Source organism: Scyliorhinus torazame, chromosome 16, assembly GCF_047496885.1.
Source record: "Scyliorhinus torazame isolate Kashiwa2021f chromosome 16, sScyTor2.1, whole genome shotgun sequence".
Lineage (NCBI taxonomy): Eukaryota > Metazoa > Chordata > Chondrichthyes > Carcharhiniformes > Scyliorhinidae > Scyliorhinus > Scyliorhinus torazame.
Window position 1 is genome coordinate 26,577,121 of NC_092722.1, and position 17,333 is coordinate 26,594,453.

Consider the following 17,333-nt stretch of genomic DNA (forward strand, 5'->3'; position numbering starts at 1 on the left):
AATCCCCCCCTGCCCAAATGGACACCCACGCCCCAATATTCCCTTGCCCAAATCAACACCCACGCCCCAATCTCCCCTGCCCAAATCTGCACCCACGCCTCAATCCCCCCTGCCCAAATCGGCGCCCACGCCCCAATCTCCCCTGCCCAAATCGACACCCACGCCCCAATATTCCCCTGCCCAAATCGACACCCACGCCCCAATATTCTCCTGCCCAAATCGACACCCACGCCCCAATCTCCCCTGCCCAAATCGACACCCACGCCCCAATATTCTCCTGCCCAAATCGACACCCACGCCCCAATCTCCCCTGCCCAAATCGACACCCACGCCCCAATCTCCCCTGCCCAAATCGACACCCACGCCCCAATCTCCCCTGCCCAAATCTGCACCCACGCCTCAATCTCCCCTGCCCAAATCAACACCCACACCCCATTCTCCCCTGCCCAAATCGACACCCACGCCCCAATATTCCCCTGCCCAAATCAACACCCACACCCCATTCTCCCCTGCCCAAATCGACACCCACGCCCCAATCTCCCCTGCCCAAATCGACACCCACGCCCCAATCTCCCCCGCCCAAATCGACACCCACGCCCCAATCTCCCCCTGCCCAAATCGACACCCACGCCCCAATATTCCCCTGCCCAAATCAACACCCACGCCCCAATCTCCCCTGCCCAAATCGATGCCCCAATCACTCCCTGCTCAATTCAACACCCACACCCCAATTTCCCCCGCCCAAATCGACACCCACGCCCCAATCTCCCCTGCCCAAATCGACACCCACGCCCCAATATTCCCCTGCCCAAATCAACACCCACGCCCCAATCTCCCCTGCCCAAATCGATGCCCCAATCATTCCCTGCTCAATTCAACACCCACACCCCAATTTCCCCCGCCCAAATCGACACCCACGCCCCAATCTCCCCTGCCCAAATCGACACCCACGCCCCAATATTCCCCTGCCCAAATCAACACCCACGCCCCAATCTCCCCTGCCCAAATCGATGCCCCAATCACTCCCTGCTCAATTCAACACCCACACCCCAATTTCCCCCTGCCCAAATCAACACCCCCAATCCCCCCCCTGCCCAAATGGACACCCACGCCCCAATATTCCCCTGCCCAAATCAACACCCACACTCCAATTGATCCGAAACACCAACCCTCAAATCGATATCAACTCCCCAGGTCACTGACGAGTGGTGTGACTTTTCTATCCAATATCAAATCCAATCCAGATTTGGCTCGACCTTTACCCGTGGCGGCAGCTCTGTTCCCCGTTCCTCTCGCTCTCCCCGTTCCTCTCTCTCTCCCGGTTTCTTTCTCTTTCCCCGTTCCCGGTCTCTCTCTCTCTCCGCCTCCAGTTAAAACTTTGGGAACTCCCTCTCTTTCCCACCAGTCCCGGCACCGAGCCTCCCGCTCTCCCTTTAAATCATCATCCCCCACTCCCTCTCTTCATTCACTCCTTCCCTCTCTTCATTCACTGATCTTCGAACTCTTTCCCTCTTTGTTCTTCACTCTCTCCTCATTGAGCCCTGTCGTTATCCCACCCTCTCCTTCTCCCTCGGTTTCATTCACTATTTCTTCCTGTTTTTTCTCCCCGTTTCACTGTTTTTCTTTTTGCTTGTTCTTTCTGTCGTTTCTCTCTTTCTCCTCTTTTCTGTTTCACTCTTTGAGTTTTTTTCTCTTTTGTTTCTCTCGCTCTTCCTTTCTGTTGCTTTTCTCCGTCTCACTTTTTCTTTCTCTCTCGCTCACTGTTTCTCACTCTCACTGTTTCACTCTTTCGTTCTCTCACTGTTTCACTCTCACTTTCTCTCAGTTTCACTCTTTCTTTCTCACACTCACTGTTTCACTCTTGTTTCTCACTCACTGTTTCTCTCTTTCCCTCACTGTTTCACTCTCTCTCTCTCTCTCTCTCTCCCTCCCTGTTTCACTCTGTCTCTCTCTCCACCTGACTGTTTCACTCTGTCTGTCTCTCTCTGTTTCTCTCATTCACTGTTTCTCTCTCTTTCCCTCACTGTTTCTCTCTCTCTGTTTCTCTTTCTCTCTCCCTCACTGTTTCACTCTGTTTTTCTCTCCCTCACTGTTTCACTCTGTTTCTCTCTCTCCCTCACTATTTCACTCTGTCTCTCTCCACCTGACTGTTTCACTCTGTCTCTCTCTGTGTTCGTGCTCCACCTCTGATTCCAGCAGCTGTTGTCTTTGGGATTACGGCGAGCAGCCACTGCCAAACCGCATTCAAAATCCTGTCTACACATCTGCACATGACGATCGGAGGGAAGCAAGCCCAGAATGTGTTAACACAGAGCCCCGAGTGTTAGCTTCACACAAACAGCTACACATCTGAGACCTACCCCCGGCCAGACTGCGACACCTACATAATCAGGCCGCTAAACAGACACAAAGCTCCCTTTTAACCTGCCTAATGTTCAACATCAGCACCAACTCGCAATTAATACAGCATCATTAATGTATTAAAATGTCCTGTAGCTAAACAGATTGTGACACCAAGCTAGATGAGGAGATCTTAAGGCAGGTACTGAGTTTTAAAAGGAGGAGGAGAGGTTGCAGAGGGGATTTCATTTTTTTTTTAAATTTAGGGTACCCAATTCATTTTATTTCCAATTAAGGGGCAATTTAGCATAGCCAATCCACCGAGCCTGCACATCTTTGGGTTGTGGGGGTGAAACCCACGCAAACACGGGGAGAATGTGCAAACTCCACACAGACAGTGACCCAGAGCCGGGATCGAACCTGGGACCTCGGCGCCGTGAGGCATCAGGGCTAACCCACTGCGCCCCCGTGCTGCCCTGGGATTTCAGAATTTAAGGCACAGCTGCCTATGGTGGGAATAAAGTGTGGGATGGATAAGAGGTCAGAATTGAACTCGTTGAGGTAGCGAGGGGCAGGACAATGGAAGACTTTGACACTTGAGCCAGGATAGGTCAATCCAGAGGGGTGATGGGTGAATGGGATTCGGTGCGAGTTAAGATATGGGACAGCCAAGTTTTGGAGGAGCTTAAATTTATCGAGAGTGGAAGGAGCCAGGAAGCAGAGAGGAAATCTGACAATGTCTGGACTCTCTGAACTTGAGATCCTATACAATAGGATGGTTTAAAAATGGTGCAGTGGTTGTTATCAGGAGGTGCAGCAGCATGCATGAAGAGAAAGGCAGGGGTTGCTTGGTGTCCCCTGAGCAGCTTCGATAGTGAAGATTAAATTCACATTCTCATTAAACTCATGATTTAAGAATTTCTTCACCAATGAGGCAATAAAGTTAGGAACAATCATGCCCAAAGCCTCCAGGCACACAAAGCCCAAATAGGACACAAGACCCCGGGAAAAGTCAGTCACTGCCTTCTGCTTCTGTTGAGACGTCCACACCCAAGACATTAATTAATTTGTGTTAAGAGGTGATAAATCTCTTAACTATCCAGCAGTGTTCACCAGGAGTCAACAGCACCATCTGGTGCTTGAGCCTGTGATGTTGCAGCCAGCTTCAATAAGATTACAAACGTCATTAGACCCTGATTTTTAAAATATTCATTCAGGGGATGTAGGCATTTATTGCCCATCAACTGAGTGCTAGGCCATTTCAGAGCGCATTTAAGAGTCAACCACACCACTGTGGGTCTGGAGTCACATGTACACCAGACCATGGCTTTTTTACGACAATGACAATGGTTTCATGGTCATTATTAGACTTTTAATTCCAGATTTTTGTTGAATTAAAACTTCAACATCTGCGGTGGTTGGATTCGAACCCAGGTCCCCAGAGAACCTTATGTCCTGGATTACCAATCCAGAAACAAAACCACTTCACCACCACTTCCCTGATGGAGGAATTAGTGGGTAGCTTAGTTTTATATAGAGCAGGAACGCTCCCCGACTCCACCCCTGGTGCTAAGTTCCCACCTCTCCCCCGGAGCATCAGATGGGATAATATATCTGACCAAATTCTTCCAAATCTGTGCCCACCTTTCCCACAACTCCATGTTTAAATCTCTCCAATCAAATCTCTGCCACGGCACTGAAATAGCCTTTGTGAAAGTCACAAATGACATCCTGTGTGATTGTGACCATGGTAAATGATCTCTCCTCATTCTCGGCCTCTCTGCAGCCCATACAATCCTCTTCCAATGCCTCTTCCACCCTCCAGAAACTTGAGCTCATCTCGGAACTTGTGCTAACCACTTCCTAACTCGCACCAAGTCTCATTCGCCCATTACCCTGTGTTCGCTGACCTAGTCCAGCAACCCCTTGTTTTTAAATTTCTCATCCTTTGATTTCAATGGCCTTGCTTCTCCCGATCTCTGTAACCTTCTTGAGCCTCACAACCCTCTGTGATTTGTGTGATTCTCCAATTCTGGCTTCACTTCTTCACTCTGCTCCATCAGCAGTGGCCATGCCTTCAGCTGCCAAGATCATAAGCTCTAAAATTCCCTCCCGTAACATTTTAGCCTCTCTAACTTTCCCTCCTCCTTTTAGACCATTCTTTAGTGACAAAGGTTTTGTTCACTTGTCCGAATAGCTCACTGTGAAACTTTGTTCAATAATATGTCCGGGATTTTGGTCCTGTCCAAAGCTGGAGGATTACTGGAAGGAGGTTTTTAGGTTAATTTCTAAAGTGGTGTATGTGAAACTGGACCCGGGCCCTCGGGAGGCCATATTCGGGGGGTCGGACCAGCCGTGGTTGGAAACAGGCGCAGAGGCGGATCCTGTTAGGGTGGAGATCAACCTCTCCACCCTGTTCCCTGGTGTGGTGGGGGTCCTGCTGGAATTCTTGACGCTTGAAAAGGTCAAATTTGAACTGAGGGGAAGGATGGAGGAGCTCCACAATTCATGGGTGTTATTCATTGTGCACCTTCGAGAATTGGATCACATCGAACAATTGGGGGCTGGGAGGGTTGGGGGCTGGGAGGGTTGGGGGGTGGGGGACTGTATGTGTTAATGGTGACTATGGGTGATTCCTGATTCCTTTTTGTCATTTTTTGATGTTAACATGCAGGCTAATGGTTGAGGGTTTGGTGGGAGAATGGGATCGTTGTTATTGATATGGGGATTAACATTACATTCGGTACTGATTATTGTCGGGTATAAATTTGGGAGAAAATGTGAAAAAGGAGAATAACCCCCCCCCCACCCCCCGGACCCCTCCCCCCACCATCAAGCCACACACTATCCTGACTTGGAATTATATCACCAGTCCTTCACTGTCGCCGGGTGAAAAACCTGGAAACCCCCCCTCCCCCCTCAACCACAAACAGCACTGTGGATACACCTGCATCAGATACACTGCAGCGGTTGAAGAAGGTGACTCACCACTACCTTCTCAAGGCTGAAGTGCAACCAGAGGTGGGCAACAAATGCTGGCCTGGCCAGCACTACTCTCATCCCGTGAAAGAATTTAGAAATGCCGAATAAATGCAAGTTATTGTTGTTGCTGATGATGACATCAACACCCTTGGCTCAGTTTTTAGTCCCTGATTGTTATTTCCGAGGAACCCTCATATACAGATGTTGAGCTCAGGTGTAATGCCCCACTCTGTCAAATAGGCTGATAATGTCACTGAAGAATGGCTATTTGGCTATGGTTCACCTTATCGGAATGCTGGTAGAAACTTGCACTCGGATTGGAAAGACAAATTTGTGAGGAATTAAAATGAGGGTGGAAGATTCATCTAGCTTTGCTAAAGGATGGATCTTCAGTAATATTTTCACAATGAAAGACAGTCCTGGGTTAGATGTTACTAGACTGGGAAAGAAAAAGATTGGAAGTAAACCCTTAGGAGTAAAGAATCATTTTAGATTGATTCTGGGAGTATTGAATCTACGTAAAGGACAGTGGGGTGAATTCTTCATCAGCGGGGTTCTCTGTTTCACCATCAGCGCACCCCCCCATGGGTTTCCTGGTGGAGTGGGGTGCCTATAATGGGAAATCCCATTGGCCAGTGGCGGGAACGGAGAATCCTGCTGCAAGCGACGGCGTGCCATTGACACGCGGCTGGGGAGGGGGAGAATTCATCCCAGTGTAACATATACCTGCTAGTGAGCTTTTTTGGTTTTGTTGAAAGTTTTGTTCTGTAGTTTGAAGAATAAGTTCCTTATAAAACTAATGTTTAGTCATTAGTGCTTTTAGTCTGTTTGTTACAGTAAACATCTTAAAATGTGAAATATTGTTGTGTCATCTGTTCATTTACTATGTGGAAGTTTGAATTTATTTTTAAAAGTTATCATTCTCTACAGTGATCATAACAAAACTGGGGGCTCTTTGCGGGAGTTCCAATCCGCAGGCTGAGACTAGTACATTGGGATTGGCCAAAGTTTAAGCAAGCAAGATTTCACAGTGACCTTTACTGTATTGAAATAAGTTAAAATGGCTCTGACTATTGTTGAAGCTACCCTCAAAAGAAATGACTTATCTGTGAGTACCTTGTGACAGTTAATAAAGGTTAATTTAAAAGGGGGTTAGATTCATGTTAAAATAGTGTTTGCATGTATGGGGGTTTTTGGTTTCAATTCAAACTGACTATTGTGTTGAGAGTGTATGATGGGAAAAAGTAAACACAAGCCTAGAGAAAGAATGGGCTGTTGCTTGGCAACCAGGGCCACCTTTAGGGTAGGAGGCTTTTTAAGTTTAGTTTTAACTGTACGCTAGGCAGATGGTTTTTAAAAACAATATTTTTTTAATTAAAGTTTTGCAAAGTTTTTCATAATAAATAGTAATAATCCTAACACAGCAAAATAGAGTGAACATGAACATAGTGCAAAAAGAGAATAGACAATAGCAATTGACTAGACGTGACCCCACGCGCCTCAGTCTTCCCACACCCTTCCAATGGAACTCACCCCCACTCCCCTACGGGTCGCTGCTGCTGCTGACGTTTTAATTTTCCCTGAGAAGCCATCAGACGGTATTATGCCCCCGCTCAACAGCAGCAGCTCTGTACAGTTGGCAAAATTATTTACACACATAAGTAGGCATCTGTTTGTGGTGTTGTCGTCCCTTGCTTCTCCCAGACGGAGTTCGCTGCCATTGTCGTCTCGTTCCGCTTCTGCGGCCCTCCCGTCTTCCCCGTTTGCTCTGTTCCTGTGGACGTTAAGTTTGTTAACGTTTCCCTGCCTCCCCCCTCCCCCTCCCTGGCTCTCCTCTATTGTTCCGTCTCTTCCCTCTACCCCCCTCTCCCCGCTCCTGCCCCCCCCCCCCCCCCACCCCTGTGGCTCGCCTTTCCTTCCTCTTAGATTTAGCTGTCCATCCACCCCCCCCCCCCCCTCCCCCTCCTGGTCTATCTCTCCCTCTCATGCTTTGGATACTCTCCCCTGTTTCTTGGCTACCTGGCTATTCTTCTGCTTGTTCGTTGGCCACAAACAGGTCCCGGAACAATTGGGTGAATGGCTCCCACGCTCTGTGGAAGCCGCCGTCTGACCCTCGGATGGCGAATTTGATTTTCGCTATTTGGAGAGATTCCGAGAGGTCGGGCAGCCAGTCTGCAGCTTTGGGTGGTGCTGCTGACCACCAGCCAAACAGGATTCTATGGCGGGCGATCAGGGAGGCAAAGGCAAGGGCGTCCGCCCTCCTCCCCAGGAATAGATCTGGCTGGTCCAAAACCCCGAAGACTGCCACTTTCGGGCATGGCTCCACCTTCATCCCCACCACCTTGGACATTGCCTCGAAGAAGGCTGTCCAGTACTCCACAAGTCTGGGGCAAGACCAGAACATGTGGGTGTGGTTGGCTGGGCCTCCTTGGCACCATTCACATCTGTCCTCCACCTCCGGGAAGAACCTACTCATACAGGTTCTTGTTAAGTGGGCTCTATGTACCACTTTTAGTTGCGTCAGGCTGAGCCTTGCGCACGTGGAGGTGGAGTTGACCCTATGCAGTGCTTCGCTCCAGAGACCCCACCCCATTTCGATCCCCAGGTCCTCCTCCCACTTCATTCTTGTTGCGTCCAGTACGGTGTCGGCCCTTTCTACCAGTCGGTCATACATGTCACTACAGTTTCCTTTGTCTAGTATGCTAGTGTCCAGTAACTCTTCCAGTAGTGTCTGTCGTGGTGGTTGTGGCTATGTCCCTGTCTCCTTTCGTAGGAAGTTTTTTAGTTGCAGGTACCTTAGCTCGTTCCCCCTGGCTAGCTGGAATTTCTCTGTCAGTTCGCCCAGTGTTGCGATCCTGCCGTCCGTGTATAGGTCCCTGACTGTCAGTGTCCTTCTGTCCTGTCCCCACCTTTTTAAGGTGGCGTCAGTCAGTGCTGCTGTGAACCTATGGTTGTTGCAGATGGGAGCTTTACCCGACATTATGGTCAGGCCACATTGCTGCCGTAGTTGGTTCCAGGACTGGAGGGTGGCTATTATCACCGGGCTGCTGGAGTGTTTTTTGGGTGGGGATGGGGATGGGAGCGCCACCGTGGTGAGGGCCCGGAGGGAGGTCCCCATGCAGGAGGCCTCTTCCGCGCGCACCCACTCGGCTTCTGGCTCCTTGGTCCATCCCCTTATCCGCTCGGCCGTCGCCGCCCAGTGGTAAAGTTGTAGGTTTGGGAGGGCAAGCCCCCCCCCTGGATTTTGTTTTTTGTAAGACCTTCTTTGGGATCCTAGCATTCTTCGCCCCCCATACGAACGCCACGATTAGTTTGTCTAGTGCTTTGAAAAAGGCCTTGGGGATGTAGATCGGGATGGATCTAAGTAGGAAGAGGTACCTGGGCAGCACGTTCATTTTGATCGTCTGGACTCTCCCCGCGAGGGAGCGTGGGAGTGTGTTCCATCTTTGCAGGTCCTTTTATACTTCCTCCGTCAGACTGGTGAGGGTCCATTTGTGGATCCCTTTCCAGTCATGGGCTATTTGGATTCCCAGGTAGCGGAATTTGTGTCGGGCTTGTTTAAACGGCAGTCCCGTTAGGGCTGCCTCACCTACTTGTGGGTGTACCGGGAAGATCTCGCTTTTGCTCATGTTGAGTTTGTAGCCCGAGAAGACGTCAAACTCTTTCAGGAGCGCGATGATTCCGTCCATGCTGCTCTGTGGGTCCGAAATGTAGAGGAGCAGGTCATCTGCATAGAGTGAGACTCTGTGCTCTCTGCCGCCCCTTCGGATCCCCCTCCAGCTTTTTGCTGCTAGAGCGAACAGCAGCGGGGACAGTGGGCATCCTTGTCTGGTGCCCCTGTGCAGCTGGAAGTATCGGGAGTTGGTATTGTTGGGCCGTACGCTCGCCATGGGAGCGTTGTTTGGAGTTTTACCCAGGAGGTGAACACTGTTCCAAGCCCGAACCGCTCCAATATCTCTATGGGGTATTTCCATTCGACTCTGTCGAAGGCCTTTTCTGCATCGAGGGAGACGATCACCTCTGGTGTTCTCTCCCCGGATGGGGTCATTATCGCGTTCAGCAGGCGCCTGATGTTCGAGGTAAGCTGTCTACCTTTGACAAAGCCCCTCTGGTCCTCTGCGACCACCTCAGGTACAGTCTTCTAACCTTTTGGCTTGGATTTTGGCCAGTATTTTGGCATCTGCATTCAGCAGTGAGATGGGTCTGTATGACCCACATTCCGTTGGGTCTTTGTCTTTCTTAGGTATCAGCGAGATTGAGGCCTGTGCTAGCGTGGGCGGCAGTGTGCCCCTAGCTAGCGAGTCTGTGAACATCTCCCGCAGGTGTGGGGCCAGTGCTGTCGCAAATTTTTTGTAGAAGTCCGCCGGGAAACCGTCGGGTCCCGGCGCCTTCCCCGCCTGCATGGAGCTAATGCTGTCCATGATCTCTCCCAGTGCCAGTGGTGCTTCCAGGACCCGTTTTCTGCCCTCCCCCACGACTGGTATGTCCAGTCCATCAAGGAACCGTTTCATCCCGGACTCCCCCATTGGGGGCTCTGAGGTGTACAGCCCTTGGTAGAAGGCCTTGAAGGTTTTGTTGATCTTTTCTGGTTCTGTTTCTAACGTGCCTCTAGTATCCCAAATTTGTGCAATTTCTCTGGTGGCTGCCTGCTTTCTCAGCTGGTGTGCCAACAGCGACTGGCTTTGTCTCCGTGTTCGTATAGGGTCCCACGTGCCTAGCGGAGTTGGTGCACTGCTTTCCTGGTGGAGAGCAGATCAAAGTTCCTTTGTAGCTCTTTCCTCTCCGCCAGGAGCTCTACGGTCGGGGCCTCGGAGTATTTACGGTCTACCTCCAGTATGGAGTCGACCAGCTGCTGCATAGCCGCCCTGTCCTCCCTATCTCTTCGTGCTTTGAAAGCGATGATTTCCCCTGTTAGTACGGCCTTTAGCGCTTCCCAGAATGTGGAGGGTGAGACCTCCCCGTTCTGGTTGTTCTCTGTGTGCTCTGCTACGGCCCGCGATATCCTTTCGTTGAAGGCCTTGTCAGCTAGTAGGGCGACGTCCAATCTCCATGTGAGGCATTGGGCCCTGCCCGTCTCCAGCCTCACATCCATGTAGTGTGGAGGGTGGTCTGATATCACAATTGCGGAGTATTCCACCTTGTCTATCCCCGGAAGCACCGTTTTCCCGACCACGAAGAAGTCAATTCTGGTGTATACATTGTGTACTGGGGAGAAGAAGGCGAACTCCTTCTCCCCAGGGTGGGTGAACCTCCAGGGGTCCACCGCTCCCATCTGCTCCATAAAGTGACTGAGTTCCCTTGCCATGCTTGAGGTTTTCCCCGTTTGATCTGTCTGTCTTTGGATCTTGTACACAGTTGAAGTCCCCCCCCCCATGATTAGTCGATGCGTCGCTATGTCGGGGATTTCTGCCATGGTCTTCTTGATGAAGCTCGTGTCGTCCCAGTTGGGTGCGTACATGTTAACTAGTACTACCAGTGCCCCATCCAGGGCCCCGCTGACCATGATATACCGTCCCCCTGGGTCCGTAACCGTCTTTGTCGCCCTAAACATCGTCCTCTTGCCGATCAGTATCGCCACCCCCCCTGGCCCTCGTCCCATAGCAGGAATGGTATGTTTGTCCCACCCAGCCGTTTCTTACCCGCAGTCGGTCCTGCTCTCGCAGGTGTGTCTCTTGGAGGAAGACTATGTCGGCTTCATATTTCTTAGGTGGGTGAGGACTCTGGATCTCTTCACTGGGCCATTGAGTCCCATTACATTCCAGGTGACTATCCTGGTGGGGGGGCTTCTGTCCCCCTCGCTCCTGTGGGATTAACCATACTTACCTGGTGGACGCGCCCCTGCCCTCCGGGGTTTCCCTTTGTTAGGGGGCTGTCCAGGATGGCCGCTGTCACTGCTCTCTTCATGCGGTCGGTCCCTGCACTCCGGAGTTTCCCTTTGTCCAGGGGGCACCCGACATGGCCGCCCACTGTGTGTCCGCCACGCGGGTAGTCCCCTGCACTCTGGGGTCTCCCTTCGCCCAGAGACCGTACTGGGAGGGTGCTTGCAGCGATTCATTGTTTCGAGCCCTTGGTTGTGGCACTTTGTAGCCCAATTCCTTTTCTAGCCCTGTTTGTCCCTCCTTCCCTGTGTCGCCCCTCCCCGGTCTCTCCTTCCCTGTGTCCCCCCGCCTCCCGGTCTCTTCCCTTTCCCCCCTCTCCCTTGTACCCCTCCTTTGTCCCTCTTTCCCCTGTTCCTGTCCCAGTTTGCTCTCCTGTCTCTGTTGAGTGGTCCCCCCCACCTCCAGCCTGGCGCCTTCCCCCCTGTTGGGGGCGCGCTGCGGCCCTGCTTTGTTGCATGCCCCCGGCGCTAGCTTTCCTGCTAGTATGGTGGCCCCCCCTCTCGGGAGTTACTGTCTCGCTTCTCCCTTGCCCGGCCTCTGCGGTTTTCTGCCCGCTCTTCCCCCATCCTACCCTGCACTCCTCATGCTTGCTCTCCCTTCTCTGCTACTCTCGTTCCCTCGTGCTGGGGCCTGGCCTCCCACCTAAAGCGGTCCCTCGGGCAGTGGTCTGTTTTTAGTTCAGGGTGCGCTCGCTGTGGTGGGGCGGGTGGCCTGGCGTTGCCCCCCCCCCCCGTCGGCGTGTTGTTGCCCCTTGCCAGGGGCCCCTCGTTTCTACCCTCGCTGCTGGTATTCCAGCCCGTGTTCCTCGACAAACCTGTTTGCTTCGGCAGGGGCTGTGAAGAAGTATTCTCTTTCTTGGTGTGTGACCCAGAGTTTCGCTGGGTACAACATACCAAAACGCACGTTGCTCTTGTGAAGAGCTGCTTTCGCTCTATTAAACTCGGCCCGTCTCCCGGCTAGGTCTGCCCCAATGTCCTCGTAAATTCTAATGGCATGTCCTTCCCATTTGCAGGTTCTGTTTTTCCTGGCCCAGCGTAGGATTGTTTCCCTATCTTGGTACCGGTGTAGTTTAGCTATAACTGCTCTCGGGTGTTCCCCTGCTTTGGGCTTCGGGCGCAGCGACCGGTGTGCTCTGTCCATTTCTGGTGGGCTGGGAGAGGTTTTCTTCCCCACTAAGTTGCCCAGCATCTTGGCCACGTATGCCGTGGGGTTTCTACCCTCGATCCCCTCTGGTAAGCCCACTATCCTGACATTTTGCCTCCTCGAGCGGTTTTCCTGGTCGTCCACCCTGCCCTTCAGGCTCCCCTGTGTTGTGCCCAGTCTTGCCACCTCCCTCTCCACGGCCGTGATCCGGTCGCTCACGTCAGCCGCTGCTGTCTCCAGCTCTTTGATGGTCGTCTCTTGGGCTTCCAGTTTCTTCCCTTGGGCGTCCAATTTCTCCTCTGCTCTGCCCAGGGCCTGCTGCACCTCCGCCAGGGCCTTGGCCATTGCTGCCTGCACAGCGGCCTCTATGTCTGCCTTGTTTACCTGCTGATGTTCCCTCAGCGCATCGGCAAAGGCTGCCTTCCAATTCCAGCTCCCCCTCCTGGCCCCGGGGGAGACTGCACCTGTCTGCCCAGCTCTTTTTGATGCGGCGATACTTCCGTTCTGCCGCTTTGCTCGCTGATTGGCTCGGCTGAACTGGCTCGCCCATTGCCCCGTCTGCCTTTGGTGCCCCTTCTCCCTCTGCTTTGGCTCCCTTCTGGCATTTTTCACCCCTTTTTTTCCCTCCCCCCTCTTATTTATTTATTTATTTATTTATTTTCTCCCCCCCCTTCCCTTTTTCTTCTCCCCTCCCTTCTCTCCTTTACCACTTTATTTTTCCCTCTTTTATAAAATTCTTCTCAGGTGAACTTGTTTTGGGTGAGAACAAGAAAAGTGCAAAAATAATTAAAAAAAAAAAAAAGTTTTAAAAGTTTAAAAGTTTTCTTTTCAGAGTTTTGTTTTTGCAAAAGTTCTTTTTTCCTTCCTTTTCCCTCACTCACCCAGGTGGAGAGAGGGAGAGAGAGTGGCTTTTGGTCCGGAGTCCCTCTTTGTTCCTGCCTCGTGGTGGTCGCCGCCGGGGGGGGGGGGTCGGTCGGACGGTCCCCGCTTCGTTCCCCGCTGCTCGGTCCGGGCCGCCGCTCGTTGCACTCTGCGCTCTCCTGCTGGGGGCGGGTGGCGGTCGCTCCACCGTTCCTTCCTCCCTGCAGGTTCGGCCCCCGCTTCGGTCTTGGCCACCGCTTGTCCTGCCCTATGCTCTGCTGCCGTGTGTGTGTGGGGGGGGGGGGGGGGGGGGAAATCGCTCATCTCCCGAGGGCCCCTGCTCCCGATTTTGCGGGAAACTTAAAAAAAATGTTTTTAATCCGGAGGCCCCCTGAAAAAGCCCCTACTTTGTGGAACTGCGGGAGCCTTTTTGCTGCGACCGCTCCACTCATGAACGCCCACGCTAGGCAGATGTAACTAGAAAGCTGGAGAGAGACCATCCCTCTCAGTTCTGCCAGAAGCAGAAGTAAAACAATGGAGTAATGGGCATGAAAGCAAGTCCCAGAGAAAACTAAAGAATAGTTAGTTCTAGAGCCAGAATGAAAGAGATGTTCCAAGAAGTTTGAAGTCAAAGGAACAAACAGAAACTAGAATTGGGACAGGGAAGTTATAGACAGAGCCGAAAAGAGTGAGACCTGCTAAAGTTGGCTAGTGAGAAGCCAGAGATGTCTGAAGTGATGCCAAGGCTGGCGATATTTTACTATCGCCTGTGAAGCTTTAGTTGAAGCAATTGTGAAGCAATTGGTGGTTGGAGCTCAGAGTTTGTGTAAAAACCTGGAAGCATTCAAGACTAAGCAATACGGAAAGGAAAGTTGCAAAACCTGGTGGCGGATCATTATTGGGAATGGCTGAGGTAAAACGTTGCTTGAAAGAATATTCTGAGGCATGTCTTCTTGAGAGCGGAGTTTGGAATCACTCGTGTGGAAGCTGGAGTCCAGAGAGAAAAGTTGGCTCATGGTATAAGAATCATCTGGTTGGATTTGAGGAGGAATGCACAGTAGTTCACTTGGTTTCAGAGTGGAGTGTATCTGACCACAGTCAGCCCGTGGGCTTAAAGGGACTGTCTGTTTACTGAGACCATTACAGCTTAAGAATTAGTTTGTAACCTGTGTTATCCTTAAAATCTGTGTATCTTTGTGAAGATAATGGGGGGTGGGGGGTGGGGGGGGGGGGGGGGGAGGGTTTAAATGTCTAATACATTTTTTTGGTGAAAAGCTAATTGGCAGCCCAGTGACTGTGTTCATCCATGTTTTCTAAAATAACAAGTAAAAGTCATGGAACTTTGAGCTAGGGTTTCATTCTGGGAACTTACCCATACAGTAGTAACACCAGCTGAGATCGTAGCACATGTCGCATGCGTCACGTGAAGGCAGATTGCTGGAAGTCGAAAGCTACACTGCTAGCTTTTGTGGGCGCATGTCAGTGCTGCCCATATCTTGCGAATGACTGAAAGAAAAAGCTTGGGAGGAAGAATCATGGTTATCCATACATTTGAAATTGAATCCTATCAGTTCCTTGGTTGCGGCGGGGGGGGGGGGGGGGGGGGGGGGGGGGGGCGCGGAGAAGAGGGGGGCCAAGCAGAAACTAAGGGATGAGGCACAAAGATAACATTTCCAGGTGCCTCTTTCCACCTGGAAGGAACCATGGAAGCAGTTGGCAGTGAAAGGATATTTTCCCTTGTCCTCTGTTAACAATACATAGATTCACTCACCCTCGCTGTCAGCCCCTTGATTTAGGAGCCTTAAGAAAGGTCACATTGTATCACTTTTACTTTTTGTATCAATTTTCTTCTGACGTCATTTATAGGTTTCATTTTAGCATATTTATTGCAGGACATGCAATCTAAAAATCATCTATTCACACCAGTGCTACATATTTATTACTCTGTATAACTGCAGAATTATTAGCTTAGATATACCGGTGCAGGTGTGGCTGGATGTATCTACTTTGTATTTTATTAAAAGAAACAAGAGATAATTAGACACTGAACCAAGTAGCCAGCTGTTGGATGACTATTTTATTTTAATCTGTATATGTTTTTGTTTTATCTTAATTTATTTTTTAAATGATTGTAATACATAATGAAGCTGAGTTATAGCATCTAGACACATAGGCAATAACCTTTCACACGTTGGTGCACTTGAATGTGGGACCGAGTGACACAAACCAGAATGATGTCAGGTTTGATCCACCGTCTGTGCTAAATAGGGTGGAGGAGCAAAGGGATGAAGGGGTACAGATTTGGCTAGGATCAAGCGTGGGATCAGGTGTAATGGCTGTTCTTGTCCGCTTGGATCTAACATAATAATAACCTTCTATTCTCACTAGTGTGAAGTTACTGTGAAAAGCCCCTAGTCGCCTGTTCGGGTAAGCTGGTACGGGAATTGAACCCGCGCTGCTAGCCTTGTTCTGCATCACAAACCAGCTGTCTAGCCCACTGAGCTAAACCCGTCCTTTGTCTCTTTTGTGGGGACCATGAAGTGGATTCAACTTGAGTTGTTTTTTGGAGCAGGCAGGGAGAAGGGCAGCATGGTGGCACAGTGGTTAGCACTGCTACCTCACAGTTCCAGGGACCCGGGTCCAATTCCGGCCTGGGTTGACTGTCTATGTGGAGTTCGCACTTTCTCCCCGTGTCTGCGTGGGTTTCCTCCGGGTTCCTCCCACAGTCCAAAGATGGGCAGGTTAGGTGGGTAGGCCGTGCTAAATTGCCCCTTAGTGCCCAAAAGGTTAGATGGGGTTACTGGGTTACAGGGATATGGTGGAGGCGTGGGCTTAAGTAGGGTGCTCTTTCCAAGGGCCGGTGCGGACTCGATGGGCTGAATGACCTCCTTCTGCACTGTAAATTCTATGGGATTCTATGGATTATGCCTTTCCCGGCCCAGTCAGTAGTAACTTTGAGACAGGAATAAACAAATGAAGGGGTACCGATTGACAAATCATTAACAGTGATGACGAAGGTTAACAGAGCTGTCAAATATACAATCAAAGGCCGAGGGTGAAGGAATTCTCCCGGACCGATTATTTTGTGTTGGATGTTGTTGGCGGGGGTGGTCAGTTTGGAGTACTCGGCAATTGTGGTTTCGGACCATGCGCCGCATTGGGTGGACATGCAGGTGAATGGGGGGGGGGGGGAGGCAGTGCCTACAGTGGAGGTTGGATGTGGGGCTGTTGGCAGATGAGGTTCATGAGCGGGCGAGGGCTGGCATTCGGGGATATATGGAACTGAATGAGGTTTCGACCGCCATGCTGTGGGAGGCACTGAAGGCAGTGGTAAGGGGGAAGATTATCTCAATACGGGCACACATAGACATGGCGGAGCGGGCGGAGATGGCAAGATTAGTGGAGGAGATTCTGCAGATGGATAGGAGGTATTCGGAGATGTCAGAGGCGGGGTTGTTGAGGGAGTGGCAAAAACTCCAGATGGAGTTTGGATTGGATTGGATTTGTTTATTGTCACGTGTACCAAGGTACAGTGAAAAGTATTTTTCTGCGAGCAGCTCAACAGATCATTAAGTACATGGGAAGAAAAGGGAAGAAAAGAAAATACATAATAGGGCAACAGTTTGGGCTGATATCCACGGGTAAGGCAGGAGGGCAGTTGAGGAGGTCTAGGGGGGGGCGGTCTATCAATACGGGGAAAAGGCGAGTAGGATGTTGGCACGTCAATTGAGAAAGCAGGAGGCAACGAGGGAGATTGGAAAGGTGAAGGATAGTGGGGGGGAATATGGCCTTGGACCCGTTGGGGGTGAATGGGGTGTTTGGGGAATTTTATGAGAGATTGTGTGAGTCGGAACCCCTGTCCGGGGTGGAGGGAATGAGGCGTTTTTTGGAGGGGGTGGAGTTCCCGAGGGTGGGGGAGGACCTGGTGGAGGGGCTGGGAACCCCCATTGGGCTGGTGGAGGTGGTGGAGGGTATGGAGGGGATGGCGTTCCCGAGGATGGAGGAGGGCCTGGTGGAGGGGCTGGGAACCCCCATTGGGCTGGTGGAGGTGGTGGAGGGTATGGAGGGGGTGGAGTTCCCGAGGGTGGAGGAGGGCCTGGTGGAGGGGCTGGGAACCCCCATTGGGCT

General features: G+C 51.3%; 1 protein-coding gene across 4 annotated transcripts in view; it reads right to left on the reverse strand.

Annotated features, from left to right (window-relative positions):
• The window catches only part of LOC140392647 (uncharacterized), a 149,139-nt gene extending 146,837 nt beyond the window's left edge, over positions 1-2,302 (reverse strand). Inside the window, exon 1 of one of the 4 annotated variants that reach the window (XM_072478118.1) lies at positions 2,185-2,302. The gene's annotated coding sequence lies outside the window, so the exon portion shown is untranslated. Of the gene's footprint in view, positions 1-1,144; positions 1,411-2,184 lie in introns of those variants that run through there. The other 3 variants (XM_072478116.1, XM_072478115.1, XM_072478117.1) reach the window with 3 other exon arrangements.
• Positions 2,303-17,333: the final 15,031 nt, after the last annotated feature.